Raw genomic sequence first — 23,836 nt, 5'->3', positions numbered from 1 at the left:
AAAATACAACATTAATTTAAGTAAAGTGGATTACCCAATTAGTTTATTCACAATCAAACCTTGGTTTATTTGATAAAAAACACAAGTATAGACAAAAATGAAACTGAATTTAAGAATAGGATAATAATCAAGATACAAATGATTCAAGTCTTAATACCAGCAGATGGACGGTCTGCACTTATAATGTACACAACGCCTTGAAGGAGATCTCTTTGTACGCTGATGACCGAAGGAAGGGAGTTGTTAGCCAAAAAAAACTATACAGGAAAATCTGGCCATCTCAAACCAGAGGTAGATCAAGATATAGAAGCACATGCGGCAGTAGGCGGGCACCATGTTCCTGACGGGAACTCATTAACCTTAATGACCAATAACCAACATTGTTCGAGTTTCATCAAAGCATAAAAGGCAAGGACAAAACTTTGGGAAAATATAAACTTTACCACACACTTCCCATAAGCCTCCAAAGTTAAACATATCTAGAGCATCTCTAGTTGTCAGTAAGAGATATTTACTGAAGAGGGGTTTAAAAGGACTTGAGGCGAAAGCAAACGTGCCTTGCAAAAGAATAAAATGTATACGCCTCAATTAATGTTTGCAGACGAATGAAACACAAGTATGGGTGGGTTGCTGGTGGTAAACTCAGCCACTGAGAACTACTCAGGCTTGCAACTCAGTCCATTGTTTTTTTTGCTCACTGTGCCAACTTAGACAGGAACCGGCATTATGCAAATGATCTTTGGATCCTGCTCCAATAGGAATTGTCCAGCTGGAAGTGGCAGGCCATGTCCAGTCATATATTGATTCAAGGATTCCACCCATCACTTTTTTACTTTCTTCAATGAAAATGGTGTGCCAAGATGTGGGTACCGTCCCCTCTGTGTCATTTGACTAGAAGAGGTCCCAATAAACCAAAACAGTTCGGGGTTGATGTGTTCCTGTTACCTGGCCTGGTGGTTCAAGCTGGCCTGTTCCCATTGTAGCAGGACCAAAGCAGATGTGTGTGTGGCTGGTTCTTGTTTCAGCTGCCATGTTGGGCAGACGTACGATAGACTGGGATTGGCTCCAAGTAATTATCTGCGGCTGAGATTAATTCTAGCATGCCACCCGACACTTTTTTTGCTTTCTTTAATTAAGGCGTATGCATAGCCTATACCTCATCTGCATTCATAATTGTGACATCATGCATTGAAACTGGATGTCAACCTACAATGAATTAGCGACTTCAAACGGAGCAGCAAAAAGGAATTACATAATCAACATGTTCATTAAATGGTTTCAAACTTATGTCATCCGTGGAGCATTAAATTCCAAGCCACCACACCAGTATAATGTACCCTAACAAATATGTGTCATTCAACCATCGAATTAAGTGAATGCTGGACTAAAAAGCATTGGCAAACCCAATCTTTTTTTTTTTTTTGTTAAATCGGGGAAATGTCTAGTAATAGTTGGGTGACTTGGAGCATGTTCAGTCTCTCCTTCCACCCCAACCCGGCATGCTACTAAGAACATCCCATAATGAAGCCTGGCTTCAACAATAAGGAAGCGGATAGTGGGGCCTCTTTACTGATCAGACAGCATGCTGTACACTCAAAGAAGAATGATGTGAAAAGGTATCAGAAGATGAAGCTTTCGTTGCAACTACTGAACTTAATAGGCACGCATACACAGCAAAATATTGCATAAGCCATACTTTTGACAAAGGGCCAGAAAGTCAATGTGTGCATAGATCTTTGCTTTATGAACAAAAAAGAAGTAAATCCAACATCATGTTATTACCGCAAACTAAAATTAATGAAAGTGCAAGGGTGATTAGTGAATAGCACTGTGTCTTTATGACAGGCTAAAGCATCCAAACTGCACGCACTTCCTAAGCAAACAATAAATAACCCATATTTAAAATACAACTGTGTCTGCAAAGTAAATACAGCAAAGAACACACACCACAGTGATAGACCATTAAAAATACACATGCTAGCCAGGGTCGGACCTAAAATCCAAACCCTCTTTGTACTACTACTTATTATACTTCTTTAGAGCAATTGATGACATGACATCTTACAGGTGAGAGAAGCTGTATGTAGCCAAATTTTAAAAGGATCAACTTCAAACTATCACTTTTCCACAAAACACCTAGCGCGAGCCAACCACACCGTATGCATGGTGGCTTACTCGGTATGCTAGATCAATATAAAACACCAAAATAAATAATTAGAAATGTATCAAGCGTTCTGTGCTCAGGCAAAAAAATAACCTGCCAATCCGAAGAAGATTACTAAATCGCAAAGCTGCAAGCACAGCAAAAAAACGTATTTATGCTAAATCAGAAATACCATTCCAAGAGCCTAATGGGATTTAGAGGGATCTGCATTCCTTGAATCCAGTGACCTGCGTCATAAGCGGAAGCCCTGGAATGAATGCAGGCAGCCGGCAGCCAGGCGAAAGCCCTAGCCTCAACGGGTATGGAGACCTTGAGCAGAATGCCACAAGCAGCCAATCACCGTGGATCCAGACAAGCATTGGCAAAGGGTCTCAAATGTGACAGCACATGCCAGGAGTGGTATAAAGAAACTAGGTCTCCAAGCGACAGCACGTTGAAGCCAGGCCTATTGGCTTTGCCAATGTGGAGTACTGGTGGTAGCAGTTTTGCTGGCGGTGTACTTTTGGTGGTGGTATGTGTGCGATATTCGTGGTACCGATGGTTGAATTGGTGATGCTGGTAGTAATGCCGCGAGTGCTGATAATGCTGGTTATGGTATTATTGGTGTGCGGTAATGGCAGTGATGGTATTGGATGTCATTTATATAGCGCTTTCTGCTCTGGACAAGGCACTTTGCAGACAGGCAGTATATTTACAGCATTAGAGACATTGATCATGTGCAGTGAGTTATAATTTGTCCAGCTCTTTTTTACAGCCCTCCGCAAGCATTTTGTTATGCAATTTGTCATGCATTCTGTTACAGAGAGCGGCCATAAACAGTCATGCTATCTGTCATGTCACATATCCCGAATAGGTTTTGCAATCCGTCATGTATGCAGTCATTCAGGTGATTGTGCACGCGGTCATGTAGTGATCATGCAAGTGATAATGCTCTTGTACTGCCATCTGTCAATAGTGGTAACACTGAAATACTAGATGCAGTCAACACAGCAGTGAGAGAATCACAGCCCCTGGCGGCAGTGCTAAGCTACACCTTAGAAGTTCAACGTGGAGCCAATACGGGAGCGACAGCATCCTACCCTCTGGAGGCAGTGCTGAGCTAAGCCTTAGGAAGTCCATCGTGGAGCCAATACGGTAGCGACAGCATCCTACCCTCTGGTGGCAGTGCTGAGCTAAGCCTTAGGAAGTCCATCGTGGAGCCAATACGGGAGCGACAGCATCCTACCCTCTGTGGCAGTGCTGAGCTATGCCTTAGGAAGTCCAATGTGGAGCCAATACGGGAGCGACAGCATCCTACCCTCTGGTGGCAGTGCTGAGCTATGCCTTAGGAAGTCCAACGTGGAGCCAATACGGGAGCGACAGCATCCTACCCTCTGGTGGCAGTGCTGAGCTAAGCCTTAGGAAGTCCAGCGTGGAGCCAATACGGGAGCAACAGCATCCTACCCTCTGGAGGCAGTGCTAAGCTACGCCTTAGAAGTCCAACGTGGAGCAACTACGGGAGCGACAGCATCCTACCCATGGTGGCAGTGCTGAGCTATGTCTTAGGAAGTCCAACGTGGAGCCAATATGGGAACGGCAGCATCCTACGATCTCGCGGCAGTGCGGAGCTTGGAAGTACAATCTGCAGTAAGCCCATGAGGATTAGCAGTGTTGGTAATGGTGCTGGCGTACACTACTGATGGCAATATTTGTGGTGGTAGGGTTGGTGGAGATGGTATTCGTGATATTGGTGGTGCGTATATGGTGTGATGTTAGCGGTTCTCATCAAGTGCCCAATTAAAATGTATACACTTCGGACAATCACCTCCTAACTGCTTTTTGTTTATTACAGTGAGACAGCCTGACCTCAAGATGCTCCTTCCTTTTGAGAGAAAAAATTACAAGGCCATGTTACGGCCATGCGCAGACCCAAAGAAGTGTTTAAGAAATACCTACTACAGTAGAATGGAAAACACTTTGCTTTCTCTAAGCATGCCTGAGATTAACATTTTAATATGAAAACAAGTGTGATGTCCAGTGCACCTTTAGACCTAATATAGTGCCTCCTGCATTGAAATGCAAGCACTCCCTAATAGGTGGATTCATACACCAAACACCCAATAGCATGACGGTAAGATATCCTCCTCTGGGATGATCTGAGATGTGATTAGCAACGTCTCTAGAAAATAGCTGATCCATATAGGCCACTGGTTGAAGGAGGCTGGTGCATAGTCCACGGTATGTATACTGTAAGCAACAGGTCTTGCAGACAACCATACTGTCAACACAGGTCTAATATAGCACCGATATCAACCACTCATGTACCCAGACTTCTAAACTCAAAGTTTGCCTATGCTATGCAGAAATCTCCTCGTGTGAAGGAGCAGGGTTAAAAGAAGAGACAAAAGGAGGGACTGACGAGGCTGTTTTCCACTCACAAGGGAATGGGAGGTCCAGTAGGAACAAGGGCCCCTAGTACAATAATAACAAAGGATGTTCCTATAGTTCCTCAAAGATAGAGTAATATCAACGCGAAGGCTGAGGTGGATTAATGCACCATATAGACCTTAAGGAAAATCCATATGTCGGATTTAAATGCCCTCACACACCCTTGCAGGTGTCATGCTTCATCATTTGGGCTGCTCCTCGCCGGGCCGGCGGTGCAATGCCTAGCGGGCTCCCTAAAAAAGGGGCACTTTAGCGGAGATCTTCTATCCGACTGCCGTATAGGTGAAGTGCGGGTGTGGGGCCTGGTTAATGTAGATATAGAGCAGCGAGATTAAAATAAGGTTAGGAGTGCCTGGTGAAAGTGAGTTTTATTCTGATGGCCTCCTATCTTCATTTAAAAACGTGTGTACATGGCACTTATACGAGTGTAATGTCTCCTGTTAAGGTGGCATGTAATTTACAAAAGTCGGTCAACATGTTTCTCGCTTGGAGTAGTTATACTCGCGATTCTTCAGGACCTTAATGGAAAAAAAAACTATCTACATTCAACAGCCTACTTAGGTTAGGGTTATATGTCAATCTACGTATTTACGTCCAGACTAAATACCTGTTTGTGTCAGGAGCTACCCTAGTCAGTCACTATCCTGACATCAACAGTACTCGGTGGGCTGTACACGAGTATGACCTCCTCAAATTTATAGGAACGTCTTCTCCCCGTGTACCGTGAATCGACCTACCCTCTCCACTGAGTCCGGAAGGTCATGGTGCATTAATCCACCTCAGCCTTCGCGTTGATATTACTCTATCTTTGAGGAACTATAGGAACATCCTTTGTTATTAAGGAGCAGGGTTAACCACAGATGGGGAAGAGCATATGCCCAGGCTTCGAAAAATGTGAATTCTGGTTATGCTGTATAGACGGGCCTTCATTCCCTCCTAGAAGCTCTGTCCTAGGCTCTCACCATTCCTGACTCAAAAGCCAGAGCAGCAGAACCTACAGATCTATGTGACTTCCCACAGCAGCTTCCGACATCCAGATCAGAGTGAGGGCATCTCCTTTCACTGGAATGTGGGGCACCTCCAGATGCCTTGGAAATGCCAGCCAGGAAGTAATACTGCATTTTATAAGCTTATGTCCTACTGAGGTGTTGGGCCAAACTCAGGAAAAGCACCCCAGGGCAGAAGCAAGTCCAAACCTAGAACACATAAAAGGTACATGGACATGATTTTTCTGTTGGGCTGTTTTCATCTCACATCTTATGGGGGGTTCATCAAATCTACTATGCTACTATAAGCAAAGTAACATTTTGCCACCTGCCCAGTTCCGGTGAAAACACTTTCGGCCTCCCAGGATAAATATGCGCCCACTCTGGGGATGCCCGGTTGCCAAAACTGCATCAAAGCCTTTTAATGCTACGCTAAACTCAGCGGTCAGATTTATTTCAAAGCTTGGTTCCATCATCCAGGGGTGTACCCAACTCATTGTCCATCAATGGTCCTCCCACCTGTCGATCCATGCTAAGGGGTCTCTCCAACCCTTACTGGCCAGACACACTCACCCTTGCTGGCACGTGGTCTCAACACTCACCTCGCTTCTCGTACATCCAGATTCCATTGCATCAATGGAATCACAAGACACACAACTGAAGATATCAGCACAGCTGGAGTTACACAAAAACTCACATCAAGCCATGTTCAGGGATACCCGTAGCTCGACTACTTGAACAAAGCCAGGCAGGAAAAGGAACGGAAGGGTTTCGTTTTCAATGGGGCGGAGGGAGATATTGTGTTGTCTTCCTTTATCAGAGGGAGAGGTCCAGCAGAGGGAGGAGGTCCAGGCAGAGGGGGGAGGTCCAGGCAGAGGGGGGGCGGTCCAGGCAGAGGGGGGGCGGTCCAGGCAGAGGGGGGGGGAGGCCCAGGCAGAGGGGGGGGGAGGCCCAGGCAGAGGGGGGGGGGGGGGGGGAGGCCCAGGCAGAGGGGGGGGGGGGAGGCCCAGGCAGAGGGGGGGGGAGGCCCAGGCAGAGGGGGGAGGAGGCCCAGGCAGAGGGGGGAGGCCCAGGCAGAGGGGGGAGGCCCAGGCAGAGGGGGGAGGCCCAGGCAGAGGGGGGAGGCCATGTTGTAAGGAGGAGACTAGGACCATGCAGTCAGTTCATAGGTTCACAGCAAGGTCGGTAGACACCACTTCCTGTCCAGGCACTGGACATGAAGTTGGGAGGCAGGTGAGGGGGAAGGAAAAAGCATTGTGAAGCAGAGGGGCAGTATGAGTGGAAACTAGCTCCCCTAGAAGTGAGCAACAATGTTAATAGAGAGGACCAATTTAATATGGATTAAACTATAAAAAATATTTCTCGGAATGCAATGGACTATAAAAATACTTCTCAGATACTCTGCCTGGTTCAAGAATGAAGATCCATTAGTTGATCCTCTGCCGTTTTGTTGTCGAAGCCTCTATTGTCGAATCCTCCAGAGTATTCGTTGTAGCTGCTTTGTTGCTCCTTTAGACTCAGCTGGGCATACTATGGCTGTTGTTCCAGGATGATCCCATCAGACAAGAATAATACCCTCTCCCTAGGCTCAAAATTACATATGTATGCAGATGAAATTCAACTCCTTCTTAAAAACTCTTTCAATCTTATGCACATACTTTTCAGTTCACTGCCTGCCCAACTGCAGCACAACAGTGACTGTTCTAGAACTTTCTGAGGATGGTCTTCTCCGAGACAGAGGTCCTATAAACCTATGCCACCTCTCCATCCTGGAAAGCCACGGGGTTGTCCAGATCCATGAATCCTAAACCTATCCCTGCAAAAACTGTCCGCAATCTAGGCATTATTCTGGATGACGTGCTCTCTTTAGAACTCCAGATTTCAGCTGTCTCCAGTTTCTGCTTTTGTCATTTGGAATTCTAAGGTGTATTCGGCCTTTACTGGATTCACAGCACCATGCTCGCGTTCTCTTCGCCTTCTCTGCTTGGCATCTTCTTCACATCTCAGCTACTTGCAATACAAACTCAGCTGCAGGCTCCTTACCGGTTGCAAGTGATGGGAACACATTTTACTGTTCTCAACGATCTACACTGAATCCATGTCCCCAAGTGTGTTTATGTAAAAATATTAACCATTGTACACTCTTTTTCCTCCTTTTTCAGCCTCAAAAATGTACTGGGATTCTCCCACATGGTCACTCTGATCAGCTAATCCAGTTTCTTTTCCACTCTCCTTGCTCCTGTAAAGCATACTATGGCGCTAAAGCGGTCTCAACGGCTGCAGCTAGGCTCTGGAATTCGCTTGCTTTGAATCGGAGATCTCAGCTTTTCTTGGCATTGTTCAGAAAACAGTTAAAAACATGGCTTTTCAACTTATAATTCACTCTTCTCCCTTTCCAGAACAATTTACTGGCTGCAGCGCCAAGAAGCTTTTTTTGTGTTGCTGCACTTTATAAATACCTATCACATAACACAACACTCCTTTGGGTTGACCCCTTTTGCTGGAGAATGAATTCTCCAGAGCATATCCACCTCCCAAAGAGTAGCCTTTGGGGACTCCCCAGGCCATATTCAACATTAGGCTTTAAACTGTGGGATATCGACCACTCCATAGATGGTGGGCATCGCGTGCGTGGCCGCGTCACTTTCTCACTCTCTGCCCTTACATCCCTTTGTAAGTTCTGCTGTATAAACGCTGCAGCTCAGCTAAGCAGTCTCTGCCATCCTACTATGGCACCACAACAAATCCCACACAGGCCACACTGCGAGCACACCCGTCTATCCACTCGCTTCTCTCGAACCCTAGTGCGTTTTCCCACTGTTGGTTTCACGCTCATGTGTAGGGTCAGCAAAAGAACATGATACCGAATTAATCTAGTCCTCAAGCACAACATCAAAACACAATCCGTATAAGCAGGGCCACGGGAATTATGCGGAAGGGGAGGACCAAATTATGTAACAGCGTTGACTAAATTATGCATAGGGCTCCCGGTTTTATGGTATTTATTTTTTTGCCATTTCCGTCTGTATTTATCCATATTTATTTTTTGGAATTGTTTTCTGTATTTATCCATATTTATTTTGGGTTTTGTGGAAAAAGTATGCTGAAATTAGTATTTTTCCACATTTGCCCAATAAATACGCAGTCATGCTTGAATGTCTGCCAGATTTCAGTGCTGTGAACACCCGCAGAAGATAAATCAGTGCACTTACATGAAATTGTGCAAGTTTCAGTATCAAACTTATGCATATCTACCGCTGTTAAAGCCTCTTTACTAAAAACACTTTATTTTTTTACTTCTTATCTATCAATCCACACATCTATTGGCCTGGCAGTCATGGCAGACAGTATTAATAATACAGACAAGAAAATGAATGTTTTCTGTCTGTGTTTATCTGTAAAAATCAGTAAAAACGGAAAACAGGGAGCCTTAATTATGCAGCAAGTAAAGGGCAAAATATGTAGCGTTATGCTGTCCATTTTATGATAAGCTTACTTCGGAATTTTGTCATTTTTTCTCATGTTAACACAGTCTGGGCACATATTTAACCTTATTAGCACCAGCTCATACCTGCCAACCCTCCTGATTCAGGCGGGAGACCACCAATTTCAAGGTTCATCTCCCGATTCCTGCACAGAAAAACCAAATTCCTCAGCAGGCTACAGCTGACAGGAGCTGGTTTTGTGCAACTCGGAGTATGCACTGGCAATAACCTGCTCCCGCAGGGGAGTGCACAACATTTGTCAAGCTCTTTCTACCTGTCATGGCGCTTTCTCCGTGCTCCTTGCAGACAGGTGAGGAAGAAGGTATGTTTGCATTTCTCATATATGATCCTACAGCAGCCCACTTTTTTTTTTTAAAGAATTTTTTATTTTTTTTTCCCCAACCATCGCAGCATTAAATCAGCGTTAGATACAATAGCCTCGTGCAAGAGCGCTAGGCAATTTAGGACAGTGCAGGAGAAGTTAGTACCGCAGCATTTTCTTCCCTAACACCCCCACCCCGCCCCCTCTTTACCCCCACCCCCCCTTGTCAGTGTGCCCGCAGCAGACCCCCTCCCGGTGAGACATATAGTGCCCCAAGGATCAAGAGAGCCGAACTCAAAATTATGGGATGAGCCCCAGTGGTGCTCTCGAAAGGACCAAAGGCTGCACGCTGCCACTCATATGCACACCACAGCAGCCCACTTGCAAGTCCCATACACGCCCATAGACCCGACGCAGGCCTCAATAGAAGTCAATGGGAGAAATACATTCTCCCGATTATTACTTTCAAATCTCCCACTCTACTCTTGTAAAATGTTGGCAGCTATGCCAGTTTAACATCCAAATACAGCAAGAAATAAGCAAAGGAAAGATGGCCAGTCAACCTCTGCATAGCGTCACGCCTGTGCTGCGACACGTATTGCTGCGATTATAGTAACTTTTGATCCATTTCATCAGAAAAAAAGTTTGGGTTAAAATCTGCAGATTATGCCGCAGATGATGGATTGTGTTGCAAATGCAGCAAAATCGATAATTATGTGGAAAACTTCGCGGCTGCAGAATTCCAGTGGCCCTGCATACAGGTCGCCACACAAAGACACTTTATCCACAGCACTCTGACAGAGTAACTAGATGTCTCCACAATGAGCTTAGTGCCTCGTTGGGGGTTATAAAGCACTATGTAAACGAGGCTCTAACACACCTGCCTCTGGTGTCATCTGTTCATCGCATGTCTACAACATAGCAGATGCCCAGAGTAACCCCGCGAAAGGTTTCCTCTCGTGCCCATGGCGTTCCACCTTCCTTTCTCTGCACTCTTTCCGGGTCGGGCAGGATAGGGGCAGCGCGAAGGGGAAATGGCACCAGGGGCCAGTGGAAAAAAAAGCGAGCCAGACCTTGAAACGACAGGCAGGGGCTGCCTCACAGGGACGGAGGCAAACCGTGAAAAGCAGAGCCCAACATTCATTTCACTCTTCGGTAAACAGACGTCACGCGGCCGTGTTTGCACAGCCGGCTGCTCTTCACTAGTTTGCTTGGTGCTTGTGTCCAGAGTGATCCTTTCACTGACTGTGACTGAACTTCACAGACTCGAGCCCAGCCTCGGCTCCGACGTGTATTGAGAACTATAGAGCGCGTTCGTAAGGATTCTAAAGGAGTCGAGCACTCACTGCTCACGCTGGCGGGCTGCTTGTGATGTTACTTGCATACTTACTAACTTGGTTAGTCCCCCCCACTTCTTACTTTTAGGACTTGTGCCCTGATAAAGTTGTAAATACACAAACGGACCCGACAGCTCCAGATCACACAAGGACACATTCGTTTTTTCGGCACGGAGAGATTAAGTGATTTGCCCAGGATCACATGATATTGAGCCGACGCCGGGACATGCTGGTTCCGCAGTGTCATAGCCTCTCTCTCTCGCCTCTTTTTTTTTTTTTTTTTTTTTTTTAAATGCAGATTTACATGGTACCAACTCGACCCGAAGGTATTGGAGCGCTTTACATGAGCACCGGTTCCGTTACACAAGGACACATTCAGGCACGGTGAGATTAAATTAATTTTCCCAGAATCACAGGATGTAGACGCGACCCCGAGGCTCGAACCTCGGTTTCCAGCACCAAAGTCAGCATTCTAGCCGACGGTCCACACCCTCTCCTTTAACACTGCACTCGTCAAACTGAGCCGATGGGGGCTGTTGGGCGAGGAGGGGGGGGGGGGAGCGGATTTAAACGATTAACCAACTACAGTATCAAAGTACAACAAAATACCACGGGTTGAAAAGCTGCAGCTAATCTGGTTTAAAGGGAATACTGTGACCATTAACAAGACGCCATACTCCCAAATACCTTAGAGACACGTCAGGTGGGGTAATATTTGATGTAGCGTTTAAAAGGTTGAAAATTGTAGGTGTGCGTCATGTTCACTGTTAGTTGGCACCCACATATAATCAAATGTGTACTCAGGTATTTTGTGTGTGAAATGCTTAAGAAATGTATAAGGTATCGATATAATTTAGAAGTGTTAGCAATGTATAAGAGTATTGTGAATGTATTTAGAGAAATGCATAGAGTTTTAGTCTATATAAACGCAATGTGACGTTAAAATGTGTAACCTAGAAAACGTTCATGAAGATTGCTTAGAACATACATGAAAGGGAAGACGTAAATGTCAATAGCCTGATTTAGGCATGCTTGTGTAACCAAAGTAGTGGCCAGAATTCACATATATCGTTAAGGAGAAAGGCCTGTTATTTTCTTATGTTAGCCGAGGGCAATAGGCCAAAAGGATTTATTCCAGTAGAGGGTTTTAGGCTGTAGTAAATTGCAAAGTTAAAAGATGTGAAGTATGTCTGCCTTGCATGATCTCACCCCAGGTGCAAGGACAGTTGCTTCGTTAGTAGAGAAGTTCTTTGTTCACGAATTGACTTATGTAGTTAAAGCCAGACATGGGAGTGCATTGGAATGTGCCAATCGTAACTCCTAGGGCGGACAGTGTCTGGGACTCAAGGCCAAGCTGATGGAGGATGGAACTGGACAGCGCTCTGTGGAAAATTACTGAAAGACGACCCGGCTGGAGAGGAGGTGCAAAAGGGCGTGTTCTCGGATTTGGGGTTCTGTATTAGGGAAAGCGCCCCGAGGGTGGAGGCAGAACAGCCCAGAGAGAGAACAGAGTAGACCAGAGCAGAGAAGAGTTAGGCGAGGAGCTAGAGGGGGCATTTATGGATCAAGCTCTCCAAGTGAAGACTTCTTAGGAAGTTTCACTCTGACACCTTTTCTCGATTTGAGGGTCTCAAGGGATTGCTAAGTAGGGATGACATCTAGTACAGAGTAGGGACAGAGATGGTATGGTCCAGTGTCCCTAATATCGACATTGGCTTGGTAGTTTTCTACCTCATGCTTTTAGAAATTGTGCTTTTAGTTATTTTTAGTCGTATGCGGATTCTTCGTAGAGTAGCATTTGTGTTAGTGCCTATGTATTTGTTGTGCCTCGTATTGAGGAGTTTGTATCTTCAAATTTTTATGCTGATAATAAAAGCCAGAGAGCCAAGAGATGAAGTCTCGAGTCCTTGATTATGACAAATTGCGGACAGCATTCTTCGATAATTATGCTTATTCCCTCCACGCTGTTGGGCAAGTAAAAAGTTCCATCCGACCAGAGTGGGTTCTTGTAGATAATTGACGGATATGAAAATGGGCCGGAGCATATTCCTGTAAATCTCCCAAGTAGCGCACACCCGAATTAGTAAATACCTCCAGACACATACACATCAAACAACACAGACAATTGCAACACAAAAAACCAAACATATGCAAAAGCACCACACCACCCATGAAAGCATGGAGTCAGAAAACAGACCCTGGTCAATAACCAAACCCACAAGCCCAATGCCTGAAGGTACAGAGCTCCAACAGCGCTGCGAGGCCATCCTAATGGCAATACAGCTAACAAAAAAGCACTCTATAATAAAGAACTCATTTTTTTGCGTGGGTTCTGCTTTTACTGCACCAGGCCCCTCATGGTCCAGAATAAGTGGGTCAGGTGAGATAGACCGTGTGGGCGTGTCCTTACACAGCCTTTGAGACTGCTGGCCGGTTGCTGCTGGCGTCTACTGTGAAAGGGATAGAAGCTGGAGCCATGCATTCACTCCCCAGAACCCTATACCTAATACACTCTGGATGTTTCTAGAGCACAGACGGGCACTGCCCTCACCAGCCTAGGCAGCAGGGCGGGCCGCAGCTGACCTGGCACTCCAGGATCACCTAAAGCTAGGTGGAATCCCACGCAGCACCACCCTGGAAGAAGCATGTCAAGGCCTAACCCCCAACGTCCTGATGAAGACCACTTCCTAAAACGCGGGTAACACCTTCCGCCACATGCTTACGTTTGCATGAGGGGAGGGAGTTCCATGATGCGGTTCTCTGATTCACCCAAATTGTGATGCCGAATACATTAAGGGCAGAGAATAGGAACAGGCTGTCATTGCCTGCAACCTTCCTGGGCAGAGTACTGAGAACACGCAAACACTTGGACAAGCAATAAACTGGCACCAGATCAGAGAATGGTGCAATAGATCAAACATGAACTAGACAACTACATCCCCAAAACACCTGTGAGAACACAAAGGGACCATCAGTCCCCGCAACGAAGCTGCAAAAAATCTAGAGACAAGGTTGGGTTATGCTGAAAGCTGTGGTATACAAAAAAATATCTATCTATCTATCCAGGTTTGGGCACTATCTTGATGCCAATATCCACGTATCCAGATAGGGTGGGATGAAGCAATATCTATCTGTCCAGGTTTGGGTACTATCTTGATGCCAATATCCACGTATCCAGATAGGGTGGGATGAAGCACACAACAGCAGCACTTTTGCACACCAACAGGGGCAGTTGGAGGGAGAGCGATAATATTACCGGAAGAATCTTTTAGGGTCACCGGTAGAACCTTTGAATGCAAATTCAAGAGGGCACCCATGTCAATGTAGGCCAAAGGAACTTACCCTGCAAGGCACCGCAACCATGGTCCTCTTCCACCCCAATCTGCCTAACTGACCTGCTGACCATATCCATAGTAAAACCCTTAAACCATCTCTACAATGCCATTTTCGGCTCCATTAGCAAACCCCTCACCAACCTCCCTGTATGGACTACCCTGGTCAACTCTTCCCTGGAACAGAGTTTGTTCTCTGATCATCTAACAGTAGGTCAAATATCTCCTCGTCCATGAAAACAAACTTTGGATCCTGATATCTTGACCAACTAATCTCTACCCGTCCATTCCTAGGCAAGGTGACTGAAAGCTGCTTAGTTTCCCTTCTGTCGGCTCATATCCAGCCAAACAAACTCATTGAAACTCTTCAATCAGGCGTCATCAGGGCCACAGCACAGAAGCCGCCATTCTTCAGATCGTGTACGACTAGATACAAGGAACTCACACCTTGTCCACCTCGACCCCTCTGCTGCATTTGACACAGTCAATCACCAGGCTCTTTGAAGCGGTGAATGGGATGCGGAGGCACGGTCCTGAATGGGTTCCTCCTACTTATCAAACTGCTCCCAAATAGTGAACCTTGTGAATTCAGACGTGAAGTCATTCAGCCTACAATAAGGGGTTCCTCGAGTCTCCAGCCTCTCTCCTACACTTTTCAAATTCTACCTCAAATCTTTCTGGATGAACCTTAGGAACTCTGAAATCCTCTTCCACCTGTACGCCGAAAATACCCAAATCTACTTGAAGGTCACGTCCTTGGATGACTTAAATACTGGATGTCAAATCCCCACCTCAAACTAAATCTGGCAAAAATAGAATTTCTTTAGATATCTCCGAAGAAATCCACTCTTCCAGTTCAAGACTGGCTTGCGATCTTCCCTGCACAAGAGGGCCGTCTCTCCACTTTTTAGAATGCCAAGTCACTCGGATTCACTGTCGACAGCCACATCACATACATAGCCAAGAGCGACCAGTTTCACCCAAGGCTGCTATGAGGAAATCAAGCAACAGCCCTCAAAAGAGGAACTAAAATCAGCCCCCCAGGCGCTGGTTCTCTCTAGGCCTGACTATGGGATCTGCCTCCTATCAGGCAGCCCTAAAATTCAGAGCAATCCTACATGCGGCAGCACGCTTTGGGAACAGTCACAAAAGATTTAACCACACAACCCCAATCCTACTAACCCTACAGTGTCTTCCTAGGAAGACGAGTGGCCAATTCAAAACCTCCTGCATTACTCAAGAAACACTACACTCATCGTCTCCTGCGTACCTATTAGAGATATTTAAAATGTATGGCGCTAACCGAGAAACACTCAATCCCTTCTACTTGGGCCTCCCACCTTCAGTCGGGAGCAACACATGAGCCAATCATTTTCCAGAGGTGCCACAAGAATTTGGAAACCCCTGCCTCCTTCTGACCACATGCCATGCCACCTTAAAAAAAATTATCTCAAAGCTATTCTCTTTGGCGAGTTAATTCCTCCGGTCCTCACATGCTCCTCTATTTACACTCTTATCTATCTGAAGTTGTTGCTCTCACTCATGATTTGATCATTTTGGTCCTATTGTAATTTATTATTCACAATGGGATTATTTTACTCTGATCCTATTTTAAATTGGTACTCACAATGTTATTGATCTGTTCTGGTCCCATTTTAAAGCAAAATGATGCCCATGGGCCTAGTCTGCTCTATATTTATATAATCATAAAAATAAATACTAAAGGTGTGGCATTCACACCAAGCTCTGCTTTAGAGATCACAGACAGACACTACCACCCAATGTATGGGCTGGTGTAAAGTCACAAAACCACACCACACAGACAGCGGGGATGATAACCCACAACAGGGAGTTAGCAGTCATGAGGACAGAGAGCACATGGAAAGTGACAGGAGCAGGAACTACACAATAGAGTAATAGGGAGACATAGCCGCTGGATCAGAGAACAGTTAAATGAAGGGTACAAACCAGTGGCGGCTGGTGACATTTGAAAGTGGTGTGGTATAAAAGTTGGGTATGACTTATGTAGCAAGCAAGCCTAATTGGCAATTTCGGGGATGGGGGTTCCCGCCCGAGACAAAAATTGAAAAAAGATTAGCAAATGACGTATTTCAAAGTAAATTGATTTAGTGTGAAAGCAAGGTTTATAAAGCAGTGGGAACTTACAGGCTTGAAATATTAAGCACATTAAAAACTGCAACACATCTTACTGCATTCAACATTGACTAAATTGTGCAAATTGTTCAGCGCAACATCTTCAGGCCCTTTAAAGTGTGGGTTTGCCCAGTGTCTTGCTCCGCATGCGGCATCAACTTTGGAAGAAGATGCTCTAACCAGGATTTGGGAAGCACCCACAGCTGCTGGCTGCAATCAGTCATATAGAAATATTTGCAGACGGGTCTTTAAGTTTGATGAAAAAAGTGGGGGCTCTTTAAAAGGGAACATAACAACTGACTTGCACCTAAAACCTGCCAGTACCATTGGCTTGGCCAATGGTTGTTAGCTGGTTAAGATAAATGAATAACTGCAATAATTTGTTTAAAATACTTAACACTGGAGATGTTTCAGTTCTGAAATTGTGAGACCGTGAATTAAATTATTGAGGCCTGTGGAAGGAGTATTGGCCTTCAGTTCTGTACACTTTATGTTAGATATGTATGTGTTTTTCTCTGCACATCTCGTCAAACTGCATATCTTCAACCTCGTCTCTTGCATTTTCAGCATCCTCTTTACAATCTCCCAAAACCCACGTCCTCGCATCTCCCTCACTTCACTGCCCGAACATACCTGCACTCAAATTTAAGCTCTTTATCTTCTCTTGCTTTTGGCCTGTAAATATTTTGCCATCTGTGTACCCCTTCACACACACATTTAAAAAGAATTTCAATTGCAACTGGAAAACATGACCATTGTTCTCTGCCCTCTGCAGAAAGGCCAACCCACTGAAAGGCACTTTGCTTTGCCTTCAGCCTCATTACCAGAGCTCTCAATCAAAGCCCCTCAAACACCTGGCAGGACTCAAAGTATGCCCCACACAAGAGTAATAAGATGCACAAACAAAATACAGAAACAAAACATGATGGAAGCAGCCGGCACCCTCGGGCAATGCAAAATTAAGTAAAACCCATGAAGTAAGAGAGGACCTAAATCGTGGTCATGCATTCCCGTAAGTTTTTAAACATTGAATATTCGTAAATCAATCCATGTTTTTGGCATGAATGTTAAGGGCATGAAGACCGGGCCAGTTTTATTGCCATACAGGATGTAACTGTCCTTACTACAAGCACATATTTCTTCCTTTGCCATTGACTCGGATATTTGGATCAACTTCCCATGGGAGGATAAACCCTGCTCATCATTTGGATCAATTTTGCAGGGGAACTCAGTGGCCTGCAGCCAGGGCCTGGGATTCCAGTGGGGGAGGTTAGCGTAACCAGGGGTCTCAGCACCATATCGCTAACAGAAGATTAGCATGATAACATTTACCATTACCAGAGGCAGGGCTGCGAATCACACGTGCTTGCATCCAGTCCCACCGTGTGATGAATGGAAAGGGCGGGATCTATGCTTGTGAATGACGGGCATCGCCAGGGATGCAACACCTGAAACTGTGCCGCAGACAGCGTCACTGGCCTACAGTGGATACCACCACAGACTCCAATCGCAATGAAAGGCTTTAGAAAGGTAAGCTCTGAGTTGTGAATCACATTGCAGAAAGTTGATTTACTGCCTGGCTTCCGTCTCCTGATTCAAAGCGGGCGGGGCAGGCAGCCTGGGACAAACAGCCCAGACTTAAATGCACTGATTGGATTAGAGATTTGTTGCATCTCTAAATAGATAGATTTAATAATTTTGTATTGGAAACGTGTACGAATTTCAGAGGGGTGCAGCCCCAGAGCCCTAATGAAGAAACTGGCCCTGCAAACACACAAAGACCTGGGGGTAATCTAATCTCCCATATCAGCACTCTCCCTTTTGGCCTAATCAAAAGACTTTCAAATTCCAAACAGTGTCAAAGGGCTTCCAAACACAGTGGCCAAGACGCTATGAAAAACATTGCAACATTCCGTGGTTAAAATAGCATTAAATAAGTGTAGGTACCCATTGCTGCAGAGCACCTGTGTGCTGTTGAGAAGCGCTGATACTCTCTCATTCAAAGTGTTGAACCCCAACTGAGAAGTGCAGGCACTCTCCCATTACAGTTTTAGAAGTGCAGACACTCTCACATTAAAGATTTAGAAGTGCAGAAAGATTTAGAAGTGCAGACACTCTCCCATTACAGTTTTAGAAGTGCAGGGACTCAGTCAGTACCTGCCCATTTTAAAAGCTGCTAAATGGAAATCATGGGACTCTGACATGAATGTACATGGTCAACATTCCACCTAATAATTAATGACTCCTTTCGGGTTTTATGGCGTGGAGGACAACCTCAGCATCTGTCAGACGGCATCACTGACTTGGTGAAACTTTAGACAGACACTTACCTTGATACCACTGCTCAATATCCACACCAAAGTCTGGCCTCCTAGCAGCTGGTTCAACGTACTGGGGAAAGACTTGCCACTTACCAATGCGCGTGGGTAATTTTGTAAAAGTACCCTTGCAATAGCTCTCCTTTTCAGAAACGTAAATAAGCAGTCCAAAGTCTGCACTGGCATGTTCTACCCAAAGGCAGACAAAACCTCACATATCTCCCACCACAACACTGACCTCACAAGTAGCAGCATGAGCATGGATAGAATGTTGTCCGCTATTGCAGCAACACGGGCGTGTTGAAGAAATCCACTTTATTGTAATGTACAAACATACATTCAGTATAATACTCTACACACCAAATGTGTCATTTGAGGAATACATATTCTCTGTTGCCCATTGCGTTTGGTGACGAAAAGTCCAACAGGTCTAAAGATGCCAATGGACAAGTTTACAACTTAGCTTCTGCCTCTTCCAGAGCATGAGGGACATTTCAGCTGGCGAAAGCTCCGCCATGTTGGCTGTCGGTGGAGCAATAGACAAATAAGCAGTCTCCACTGAAGCCGTCCACTGCTCGGACAGCCTTCCATGACTGCCCAGAACATGATAACACAGTCGAGGGCAGACTGATCAATGTCCAGATGGATTACACGACTGCCCTCTACTCAAACTAATGCATTACGTGAATACCTTCTATTCCAACCTATGGATTACATGAATACCCTTTATGCCATCCTATGGATTACATATACACCCTCTACTCAAGCCAATGGGGTACGTGACTATCCTGTACACAAAGATGAATTAGTGAATGCCAATGAATGTAGTGACATGATTACCTTTTACTCCAGCCTACGTGTTTGCCCTCTACTCCCGTCATTGTATTACGTGAATACCTTCTACTGCAGCCAGTGCGTTAGATAAATACCCCGGCATATTAATGATGTGAATACCCTCTACTCATGCCAAGAATGCCTCCTACTCCAGCCAAGGTATTATGTAACTACCCTCTAACTCTAGTCTATGGATTAAATGAAAACCTTTTACTTTAGCAAATCAAAAATAATAGCCGAGCTGGCTCCAAAGAGCCCAAATTACATAACTACGCTGACAGCTAGCCAAGGAAATGAGGTGTAGATGCCCCAGTGCCAAGACAGCAACATTCACGGGAAAAAGTTAAACCAACAAGAACAATGGGACAACACAACAAAAGTTTGTTGCAATTCTTTGTTACTTCTTCACACAAACAATTTGCAGAGTTCCACAGGAGAATACTCAAGTACGTCTCTCGCCAAACAACTCCCACAAGTGGAAATGGGTTTAATAGAGATAGTAACGAGGGGACCAGAACAGAAACAATTGATATGCTATGTTATGTGTATTTGTATAGTGCACAGCGCGTGGGAGGGTATCCTGGTGCATGAAGCAGGATCTGTAGGGCCGAGCCAGGACTGGGGCTTGACGAAGAGCCAGGGCTTCAGTTTCTTGTGGAATTGGAGAGCCGAGGAGGTGGCACTGAGGCGCACGGCAGGTCATTCCAGGCTTTAGGAGTGAGGTAGGAGAAGGCACGGCCACCATAACTTACTTCTTTATTTTAGCCCCCCCCCGATATTTTTCGCACAGATCCTCGACAAAGGCACTCGTTCCCGCATGATGGCTAAAATCATATTTAAATCCTCTGCCTCAGCGCTGAATGCCTGAAGAGAACCATGTACCTTTAAAATATGATCACTAGATATGACCCCAAGAAGTCTCTCTGATCCTGCCGACCTCATGAAGTCCTTACAGGGGAGACAGTCCTGCATCGAACCCAAGGCAGAAAGACCTCCACCTCAACAGGTCCTAAAACCTACCAGTTCACACACTTGAGCAAAATGAGTCGTTCAGGACATGTTCCAACGGACAAGGCGCACCCATGTGCGGCTGAATCCACACGGGAGAGAGGCAACATTCCTTGAGTAAAAGTGAACACGCTAAAGATGGCGCAGGTGGCATGGGGTCTTATCGTAAGCTTGACCGTCATGAGGCATTTTTTAATCATTTGTGATTATGTAGGTGTAAGGGTACAAAAGTTGCTTGCGTCTGTGATTGTATAAGCTTTAGCTGGTGGGAAGCAACACATTAAAAACCAAACAAGCACTGGCAAATCAACAGGTCCAGGTTTAATGTGCTAATGCAAGCAAAGTTAGCACATTAGAGGGAGACAGACAGGGTAGAGCCAGAAGGAGCGACAAGGCCATCGCTGTAAAGTAGCCCCTCATGCCCTTCTATACAAGAAGTCAGTGGAGACGTACACTCAAACAGCCAATAGCATTAGGTGAGAAACAAATACTTCACTGGCAGCGTCCTAACCCAGGCCTCTGAGGTTCAAGGGGTCCCCTCAACTCTTCAGTGGGCTCCAAACCCTTCAGAGGTTCCCCATTGTGCTGAAGGACAATGAATATCTATGAAACATGGACGACTCAGGGCTCCTCGACTCATTTATTTTGTTGCACCACTGTTCACTGGCTGAGCCAAGAGGTGCATGACAAAATCTCAACCCAATGGCTGAAGGCGGCTCGTTGGAGAAAGCTAATGTTTGAGAAGAGCAGACCCAAATCCGCTCCATGAAGATTGTTAGCAATAGGTTCGAAAACCGAGACTTGAAAAGAAAGCGGATTTCACACTCTACGTATAGCAAAAACAACTATTTACACCTAATGTTGGACTTAAACTGAACTTTAACGAGCTTGGAAGTTCTTGCCGCGGGCAACTGTTGGTCAGTTATCATTTACTCAAGGACATTGTCGGCTACAGGAACTCCGTGAACGAGTGTCCACAACAGGGTTTATTTTTTGGACGTGGTGTCTAATGTAAGGACTTATTTATAGTTTCCACAATTTTAATAGTTTCCACAATTGTAGTAAAGTGTGAACTTTCACAACTTTCAAACAGGAAACTATAGAGTTGACTCATACCGCGTCAAGGCTTTTACATTCTATATTGTTTTAAGTAAAAGGTTACTATTCAGAGATATATATATATATATATATATATATATACATACATACATATACACACACACATATACATACACACACACACGCATATACAACGCCCATCATAAAATACACATAACAGACATGTTGGGAGGTTTTGGGTGAGTGAAGGAAGTCACATATGACAGGCAGTGAAAGGAGGGAGATTTGAGGCGAGAGGAGGGCAGGGGTCACATATGCCAGGTATGGAGAGACGTTTGAGGAGAGCAGGGGTTACAAATGCCAGGTATGGAGAGAGGTTTGAGGAGGGTATAGGTCACAAATGCCACGTATGGAGAGAGGTTTGAGGAAAGAGGAGGGCAGGGGTCACAAATGCCAGGTATGGAGAGAGGTTTGAGGCCACATATGCCAGGTATGGAGAGAGGTTTGAGGCGAGAGGAGGGCAGGGGTCACATATGCCAGGTATGGAGAGAGGTTTGAGGAGAGAGGAGGGCAGGGGTCACATATGCCAGGTATGGAGAGAGGTTTGAGGAGAGAGGAGGGCAGGGGTCACATATGCCAGGTATGGAGAGAGGTTTGAGGAGAGAGGAGGGCAGGGGTCACATATGCCAGGTATGGAGAGAGGTTTGAGGAGAGAGGAGGGCAGGGGGTCACAAATGCCAGGTATGGAGAGAGGTTTGAGGAGAGAGGCGGGCAGGGGTCACAAATGCCAGGTATGGAGAGAGGTTTGAGGCGAGAGGAGGGCAGGGGTCACATATGCCAGGTATGGAGAGAGGTTTGAGGCGAGAGGAGGGCAGGGGTCACATATGCCAGGTATGGAAAGAGGTTTGAGGCGAGAGGAGGGCAGGGGTCACATATGCCAGGTATAGAGAGAGGTTTGAGGAGAGAGGAGGGCAGGGGTCACATATGCCAGGTCTGGAGAGAGGTGAGAGGAGGGCAGGGGTCACAAATGCCAGGTATGGAGAGAGGTTTGAGGCGAGAGGAGGGAGGGAGTCATGCTTCATAGGTGAGTGGAGAGAATAAAAAATGAACCAGGAAACAGGCGGAGGGAAAGTGTTCAAATGGGCCAGGCAGTGACAGGAGTTTTAGGGGTATGGGGAGGGCAGGGGGGGGGGGGTCACGTATGAAAGGCAGTGTCGAGAGTTTTGCAGATAAGTGAAGGGCGGGGAGTCATTATCAAAGGCGGTGACAGGAGTTTCAGTGTGGCAGGGATTCATTTATGAAAGGCATTATCTAGAGTTTGAGGGGAGCTGTCATACGATATCTGTGAAATGGGGTTTGGTGCGGGGACATAGCACGGAGTCAGTTACATGTGCCAGGCATGGCGAGAGTGAGCGAACGGCAGGGAGTCAGATAGGGCGGGAGCGGGGAGTGAAGAGACAGGAGGAGGACGGGTGAAAGTGACGCGGGGCGCAGCAGGTGACATGGCGGAGGCTGAGAGTCCTCAGTGCTACAGAGTAGGGGGGATCCCGCCACATTCTCTAGTCTAGGACCCGGCGGCTCGAAGCCAGCACTCCCCCATGCTCCTAGGTCTGGGCGGGGCCCTCTCCCTGCCCCCGCAACCTCTCACCCGTCACCGACCCTTGCTCCCGCCCACAGACTCACCTGTGCGGTGCGGTGCGGTGCGGTGCGGCGCGGCCCCTCTCCTCCACACTCCGCTTCCAGAGGTGCGCAGACCCCACAGCGCCTCGAAGCCCGCTGCCACCAGCAGCCGTAAGCGCTGGAGACCCCGCGCCTCTCACCTGAGCCTCTTCTGCCGCTGGTGAGCGGTGCCAGGCTCCCTCAGACCGGTTGCCGGGGGAGGAGGCTGTGACGTCTGGGGAAGTAACCAGCTCCAGGTGCCGGAGCCTCGCCCACTGAAGGGAGGTTCATGCAGAGCAGAGGGTGCAGGCTGAAGGGACCGCAGGGAGAATCATGCAGAGCAAGGGTGCAGGCTGAAGGGACCGCAGGGAGATTCATGCAGTGCAGAGAGGGCAGGCTGAAGGGACATGGAGACCTGCAGGGAGGTCCATGCAGTGCACAGAGGGCAGGCTGAAGGGACCGCTGGAGACCTGCAGGGAGGTTAATGCAGAGCAGAGATGGAGGCTGAAGGGACCGCTGGAGACCTGCAGGGAGGTTCATGCAGAGCAGAGAGGGCAGGCTGAAGGGACCGCTGGTGACCTGCAATGAGGTTCATGCGGTGCAGAGAGGGCAGGCTGAAAGGACTGCTGGAGACCTGCAGGGAAGTTCATGCAGAGCAGAGAGGGCAGGCTGAAGGGACCGCTGGATACCTGCAGGGAGGTTCATGCAGAGGGTGCAGGCTGAAGGGACCGCTGGAGACCTGCAGGGAGGT

General features: G+C 46.5%; 1 protein-coding gene across 2 annotated transcripts in view; it reads right to left on the bottom strand.

Moving 5' to 3' along the window:
- Nucleotides 1–23,317, bottom strand: part of LOC146829564 (ligand of Numb protein X 2-like) — a 198,841-nt gene extending 175,524 nt beyond the window's left edge. Inside the window, exon 1 of one of the 2 annotated variants that reach the window (XM_085608267.1) lies at nucleotides 23,110–23,317. The gene's annotated coding sequence lies outside the window, so the exon portion shown is untranslated. The remainder of the gene's footprint in view (nucleotides 1–23,109) is intronic. The other variant, XM_085608266.1, reaches the window with a different exon arrangement.
- Between the last annotated feature and the right edge of the window lie 519 nt (nucleotides 23,318–23,836).

This window comes from Triturus cristatus, chromosome 5_2, assembly GCF_964204655.1.
Source record: "Triturus cristatus chromosome 5_2, aTriCri1.1, whole genome shotgun sequence".
In the NCBI taxonomy this organism is placed as follows: Eukaryota; Metazoa; Chordata; class Amphibia; order Caudata; family Salamandridae; genus Triturus; species Triturus cristatus.
The sequence above is the reverse complement of the archived record's forward strand: the minus strand, read 5'-3'. Positions and strand labels throughout refer to the sequence as shown.